At 43.7% G+C, this 7,666-nt stretch overlaps 1 protein-coding gene across 1 annotated transcript in view; it reads right to left on the reverse strand.

Annotated features, from left to right (window-relative positions):
- Positions 1–7,666, reverse strand: part of NRGN (neurogranin) — a 154,640-nt gene that overhangs the window by 62,651 nt on the left and 84,323 nt on the right. The gene's annotated exons all lie outside the window — the stretch shown is intronic.

Consider the following 7,666-nt stretch of genomic DNA (forward strand, 5'->3'; position numbering starts at 1 on the left):
AGTTCAGTGTTGTCCGTTAGGTGAGGCCGGGGCAGCGGTGTCCCCTATGTCGGTGCCCGGAGACAGTCCAAGGCCTCTTACCCGGTCGTCCGATGCTTTGTCCGTGCGGTGATCGGAGGTCGCCTGGCCGTTGGTAAGTGTCGTTCATGTGGGCTGTACAGCCGTCGTCTCGAGTGGGGAGCTGCCTGCAGTCCAGTGGTCTGGTTAATTATATTTCCAGGGATGGGTGAGTTGCAGCAGTGAGCGCTGGTCAATAGCGGTGTTCGGAGTTAGACGTGACATCCTCGTGTAACTTGTGGTGTGGCCCCAGACGTTGGGAGCATAAAACACAGTTCAGGTAGGTTGTGATAGGCTGTTTAGTGACTGACCCGACTGCAGCAGTGGTTTGATATGCTGGGAGTTCCGCATGTCCATGCCTGCCTTCGGGACCGGTGAGCCATGCGGCCGCCAGTCGCGGGTCAGTTCAGGTGGTGATAGTAGCGTAAGGGTCTGGTGTGAGGCCTTGTGGGACAAATGGGACAGTCCTGGTTGGGTCCCACCCGTGACGCGGGGAAACTTGGCTCGTCTGGTTTTGTGGCGTGAGGGAGTCTAGCGTTAGGCCTAGAGATTGTAAGAGTGGGACTGCGTCGCTCGGTTCTCGTATCTGGTGTAAGTCAGTACCTTGTTGGACCGTTAGGGTGTGGGATGGCCGCCAGCGGTAACTAAGGCCTCTTTGACGGATGAGAGTGGTCAGTGGTTGAAGGGATCTTCTCCAGGCCAGGGTGCCGTTGGAGAGGTCCGCATAGAAGCTCAGAGCCCTTCCGTCGAACTGCGGGGGCGTTTTGCCCCTCAGGGCGTCCAGTAGCGCCTTTTTGTCAGTGCTGTTCCGGAAAACGAGTATGGTGTCTCTGGTGGACCCGGCAGGTGCCTTAGGTGACTTGGGGACCCTGAATATGTTTTCCGGGTGGATGGTCTCTGCCTGTGTCGGCGGTAATATCGTTTTGAGTAAGCGGTTGACGACCTGTGGGAGGTCTGCCTCCGTTGTATTCTCTGGGAGCCCCCTTAGCTTCAGGTTGTTACGCCGTCTGGCGTCTTCGTTCTCGGCCATGCGGTGTTCTTGAGAACGTTGCTGTAGTTGGAGCTCCAGGACAGTGCTTTTGAGTTCTCTAATGTCCTCAATATTCGTGTCGGTGAGGGTCTCCACTGTAGTTAGGCGGCTTGTTACTCCCCTAAGGTCCCCCCTCAGCGCTGTGATCTCCTTGTGGATATCGTCGTGGTGATCCGACAGCATCTGCCTGAGGATTGCCACTGTTACCGGTGCGGAGTCCTGAGTGGCGTTAGGCGGCGGTGAGGGTCGTCTAGCTGTGTGGTTTGGCAGATATTCCTCCCCTGAGAGGTCGTCGGAGAAGTCCGAACAACCTCCGTGGAGCGCCGCCATGTTAGCTTCGGTTGCGCCTCGGGCCTGCCGCCACATGTCTCCGATGGTGAGTCCAGGGTTGTTTTTCCCCGGGTTTTTTTTGGCGGTTTTGCGACCCATCCTGTTACGATGTGGGCCTGTGGCAGTTGCCGTGGTTCTGTAGCCGTTTGAGTGGATTTTTGTCAGTTTTTGCTCGCTTGGGCCTCGGAGCTCTAGAAGAGTGCGACCGTTTGTGTCGGCTGTCAAGCTCCGCCTCTCCAGCCTCCTTGATTTAATCCCAGTTAGTACTGAACACGCTATTTAAAAAATATCATGTAAACATACCGTTGTAATCGAAATTATTGAAGCCCCAATGTACAGACTTTCAACTGTTTGCAATGAACAAACCAAACAAAAGCTCAACACAACGAATGCTTCAAGTGCTTTCCCCAAATTCAACTGAAAAGGCAACTTATAATGACTTCTCCAGTCTCAAAATTGTTCAACCCCTTCCTGGCAAGCATCTTTAGTATTTGGTAGAGCACTGTTTTGCTGTTATAACCTGCTGCAAACGAGATGCATAGCCAGACACCAGCTTCTGGCAGAGTTCCCAAGGAACCTTAGTCAATTGCTCATGAGCAATGTCTCCAGTTCAGTAATATTCTTGGGTTAGCGTGCATAAACCGCCTTCATCAAATCCCACCAGAGATGTTCTTTGGGGTTCCAGTCAGGCGACTGTGATGGCCACTGTAGAATTTTCCAGGACTTCTTCTGAAACCAAACCTTGGTGGAATTTGACGTATGCTTGGGATCATTGTCTTGTTGGAAGGTCCAGTGACGCACAAGCTTCAGCTTCCTCACAGATGTCGTTATTACAAAATTTTCTCCTAGGATTTCCAGATACTTTAATGAGTCCATCTTGCCTTCCACAAGCTGCAGATTTCCAGTGTCAGAGGATGCGAAGCAGCTCTAGAGAATCACCAAGCCACCACCATGCTTAACTGTAGGCAGAGTGTTCCTTTTAGAGCATGCTTCATTCTTCTTCCTCCAGACACACCGCTGATCCATTGGGCCAAAAAGTTCCAGTTTTGTTTCTTCGCTCCACTGAACATAATCCCAAAACGTCTGTGGCTTATTTATATGATTTTGAGCATATTGGAGGCAACTTTCCTTATACTTTTGGATCAGTAGTGGTGTACGTCTTGGAGTTCTGACCTGGAAACCTTCTGCGTTTAGTACGCGCCTCACTGTGCACACTGAAACCTCAGTGCCTGTTGCCACCAATTTTGCTGTAGGTTGTTTGCAGTCACTCTCTAAGGTTTTTCACAACCTGCCTTCTCAGAAATCTGGTTGCAGTCATTGATAGCTTCCTTTTTCTTCCCCGTTCAGGTAGTTTAACCACTGCTCCTTCGACTTTGAACTTGCGGACAAAGCTTCTAATGGTGTCTTTTGGAACAGTCAGTGCCTTCGCTATCTTTTTGTATCCTGTTCCTGGTTTGTGAAGGGCAATGATCTCTTCTATTAACTTTGTGGAGCATTCTTTTGACTTAGCAATATTTCTAACATGCAGTGAAATGTGACACTCAACAAACCCCTGCCCAGCTCAGGTATTAAAATTTTTCCAGCTCAAGCACATCTGGTGCAACTATAATTGCATTATGTGTGCTTGAGACAACACCGGTCTTGCATATGCATATTCAGGGGGTTGAATAAATTTAAGACTGGAGAGGAGATTATAAATTACATTTTCAGTTGAATTTGAGGAAACCACCTGAAGCATTCTTTGTGTTGAGCTATTTCAATTGCTTTTGTTTGATTTATTCATTGCAGAGTCTGTAAATTTTGACAATAAACTTGGTTTTCAATGAGGGGGCGGTTGAATAATTTTGATTATAACTGTATGTATCAATTGACATTGACTTCCTGGCAATTTACATAATTTAGTCAATTCTTCTAGAATTCAGATTTGCTCCTCTTTCCTTGTATTTACCTCTGATTTAGTCTAAATATCTATGCAAATACCTGTATTAGCAGATAATAGCCCAAACTCCAGCTGAGATTATAGAAAGTCAAACGCCGCTTGGCCCTAATGGGAGTCCGTGAGATTATGATCCATTGTGCCTGATATAAAATATAAAGCTAATCTTTGTTAAATGGTAACTTTTGATTCAGATATTGACACTTCCAACTTATAAATAAAGATTTAAAAAAAAAAAAAAAAAAAAAAAAAAAAAAAAAAGATATTGACACTTCCACTGGACATATTGCCCATTCTGACTTAATCTTTCTTTTAAGATATGATTGTGTTGGCGCTCCAGGGGTTAATGTCTTAAAAGAGGGAATGTGGGAGCGGAGGAGGAACCGTGGGCTGTAGTAAAGGCAGATCCCGCTCGATAGAGGAGAGTGGGGAAAACCCACATCTATTCAGGCACGTTTAGCAGGGCTTATCGCCATGGCAACTGCCACTGGAGATTAACCCTGTGGGGTGCATAACGCGAGGGAGATCTCAATTAGTTAAACGCCACCAGAAATAATGGTCTTTTAATGGAGGAGGTTATTGGGTTAGTTTTGCTATTGTAAGAAAAGGGTTTTAGAGCAAAATGTTCCCTCTCTGGGATTTAATTAATTAACAATGATCAGCGCTGACACGAACACTTAGTGAAAAGTTAATCTTACTAATTTTAAAATATATTGTACAAACATGTTTCCCATTAATTAGGATATTCCACAATCCGATCACTACATGCCGCTCTTTCTTAAAAAAAAAAAAAAGAAACACAAAGAAAAAGAAGTTAAATAAGACAATTTGAAATGTTTGGTGGAATGCACGCCTGTTACAGGAACGTAGGGCAAAAAAGAAATGATCTGTACAGATCGCGCGTTCAATCCCTGTATTTTCATGTATTCATCCAAGCTTCCATCGTTAATATTGGGATAATAGAGTCCGTGCTGGGTTTACCACGAAGCTGTGTAGGCTCTATCCATTGTACAGCGCTACGGAATGTGATGGCGCTATATAAATAATAAAATAATAAAAATAGGCGCCTGTCTATTAATGGAAGCTCCCTTGTTTACAAAAATGCATTCTTCCATTGTAGGTATTTGGGTATCATTTTTGATCTTTGATCTTGATAGATGGTTGTTGCACGTTTTGTTCCTGTCCGCCATATTACACTATTTTTGCTTTTTCTATTTAGATTGTTTTATTATATTTATCACAGCAGGTTGTATATTTTCCACTTGTTATATATCGTGTGTATATATATATATATATATATATATATATATTCTGTACCTTAAATGAAGATGGATACAGTCAGATATATATTTGTATAATAACAATAATGACAGACACTGGGTCCAGGCCTGGCCCATTCTGTGCAGCTGACTGTTACTGTATTTCTATATTTATTACCCCTGATATTTCGGTTTCAGTGATACTTGATACCATTATTTACAGTAAGTGCAGTATTTGTTCTCACATTTCTCCGTTATCAGATTTTGCTGTTGGGCCTCACCTTCTTCTCTTAGTAACTATTTAAATAATTGAGATTCAGCGGTTACACAATGTTAATTATTAAACAATTCTCATCGAGGAAAGATGTGACTGTTACTGTTCCTTTAATTATTACTAAATGTGGACAGGGCATTATGGAATATGAAGTGCCCCAAAGGCCAGAATGAGGGATTACTGATTAGTGGAGTCTTTTTCCTCCCTGGGCGAGGCCTGTCAGTGTAAATTCAGGAAATTGAACCCCCTAAGGACCAAACTTCTGGAATAAAAGGGAATCACGACATGTCACACATGCCATGTGTCCTTAAGGGGTTAAAGAGGTCTAATTTTTCTTTTTTTATTTATTTTTTCTAATTTACTTATTTTGCCTTTTTCTAATCCAGTGTAATAACCATTGGTTCAGTTCCTGCCTGCTGGGTCCCTTTTACCCTTTGAGTGCCAGAGATATCACCAGCACAATGCAGAGCGTGACCCGCATGGCACTGAGAGAGTTAAACAATGAAGGCGCTAAGAGGGGAGACAATAAGGCTAATCCAAAACTGGAGGTTTCAGAATAAATAAATACTAAGGTAAAAAGTAAAAATAAAGCCATCAGTCAGCCGTGATTGTAAGATAAATTACAGGATACGCCTTTCCTCGTGGGAAGAAGGGATCTGCGATGTTTGTTAATCTCCAATAACTTGTGATTTTGCTGTCATTGTTTCAGCAACTCATTGTCGTTACCCAGCAATTAATCATACGTTCATTAACATGGCCCACAATGCTTTGTTTACAGTAACCTTCGCATAAATTAAAGCAAACTAGCGATCTCACAGGAAATGCAGGCCGTCGATGCGCAATGCGGGATGGCACAAGTACGCAGAGCCCAGGAACACGAACGGGCCACATCCGGACACACAGGAGGAAATCTCAACATGTGTCTTGTAGGGACGAGCGGAGGAATTGTTTTACTTTTGGTCCATTTCGTTAATTTTCTGATTCTGGTTCAATCGAAATTCAGAGAATATAGGTTTGGGCACCTTTTATCCCCTGTGGGTAATGAATGAAGATCTGATCCCCAATGTTACAAAGCACCAACTTAGGGAGTTATCTGCTAAACTGCTGAGAGCGAAACTAAGGAAAGTCCTTAATGTTGAACGTTCCGCTGTTTAGTAGATAACTCCCTAATTTACTATCCTTAGCGAAACAAATGGATCTGGATCTACTCCATTCGATTCATTATGGATACGTTTGTTTTGGTTTTAATTTCTGTGAATTCAGACATAATTTGATTTGGATTTAAAATTAATTTTACATGTCTACTGCCTTTTCTGTAGTTTACTGAAAACTGTACAATGTAAAATGTACTAGATACCTGGAATAGCCTTCCAGTGGGAGCAGTAACAGTGATATAGAAAGGGTAGTAGATACCTGGAATAGCCTTCCAGTGGGAGCAGTAACAGGGTTATAGAAAGAGTAGTAGATACCTGGAATAGCCTTCCAGTGGGAGCAGTAACAGGGTTATAGAAAGGGTAGTAGATACCTGGAATAACCTTCCAGTGGAAGCAGTAACAGGGATATAGAAAGGGTAGAAGATACCTGGAATAGCCTTCCAGTGGGAGCAGTAACAGGGTTATAGAAAGGGTAGTAGATACCTGGAATAGTCTTCCAGTGGGAGCAGTAACAGGGTTATAGAAAGGGTAGTAGACACCTGGAATAGCCTTCCAGTGGGAGCAGTAGCAGGGTTATAGAAAGGGTAGTAGATACCTGGAATAGCCTTCCAGTGGGAGCAGTAACAGGGTTATAGAAAGGGTAGTAGATACCTGGAATAGCCTTCCAGTCTCAGCAGTAACAGTGATGTAGAAAGGGTAGTAGATACCTGGAATAGCCTTCCAGTGGAAGCAGTAACAGTGATATAGAAAGGGCAGTAGATACCTGGAATAGCCTTCCAGTGGAAGCAGTAACAGTGATATAGAAAGGGTAGTAGATACCTGGAATAGTCTTCCAGTGGGAGCAGCAACAACTTCCATGTAAAAAGGGTGTGGCCTTTTATAGCATACTTAATTCCTGCTATGCAGGTGTGAGACTGAGGTGGATAGTTGCTAGTGAGGCCACTAGAGGCGAGAAACAGGTACTGGATTTAAAGGAACAGAAACAAACAAACAAACATAAAACTTATTTGTCAGAATAAGATCCTGACAGTGGGTGTCACAGTGGGTAGTAGATACCTAGAATGGCCTTCCAGTGGAAGCAGTAACAGTGATATAGAAAGGGTAGTAGATACCTGGAATAGCCTTCCAGTGGGAGCAGTAAAGCCATCACAAACTGCAGCCTGGGTTGTTTGTGGGTGACCAGGATATGATGACTAGTAGCCGAAGTGCTCATTAACTAATGGAATATATACCCAGTCTGTGCTAGCCCAATTTCTATCACACAGTTTTCAGTTGAGTGAGGGTCTAGCTTACTCCCGGCCTTTCATTCAGTGTAAAGAATGGTCGATGCTCCGGGAAAGTCACTTTCGTGATGTTTCCTAAATGTTGGATAAAGCGATTTCTCTCCAACAGACTCAGTTTGTCACAATTTGATTCATATCTGAAAAACATTCATTTTGAAACAAGTAGATTTATTCCCTAAACAGGGGACGGGGGAATCCTGAGGTTATAGAAATCCCCAATTCTTTTATTTGCAGATTTGGTTGGCTTGGCTGAGGATTTGCTATTCCCTGTGAATTCCCACTAATTCCCTGTGAACTGCCCTGATTTGTATCTTGCCGACATTCCACAAAGTGTGGAAGTTCC

Source organism: Pelobates fuscus, chromosome 11, assembly GCF_036172605.1.
Source record: "Pelobates fuscus isolate aPelFus1 chromosome 11, aPelFus1.pri, whole genome shotgun sequence".
Classification (NCBI taxonomy): Eukaryota; Metazoa; Chordata; class Amphibia; order Anura; family Pelobatidae; genus Pelobates; species Pelobates fuscus.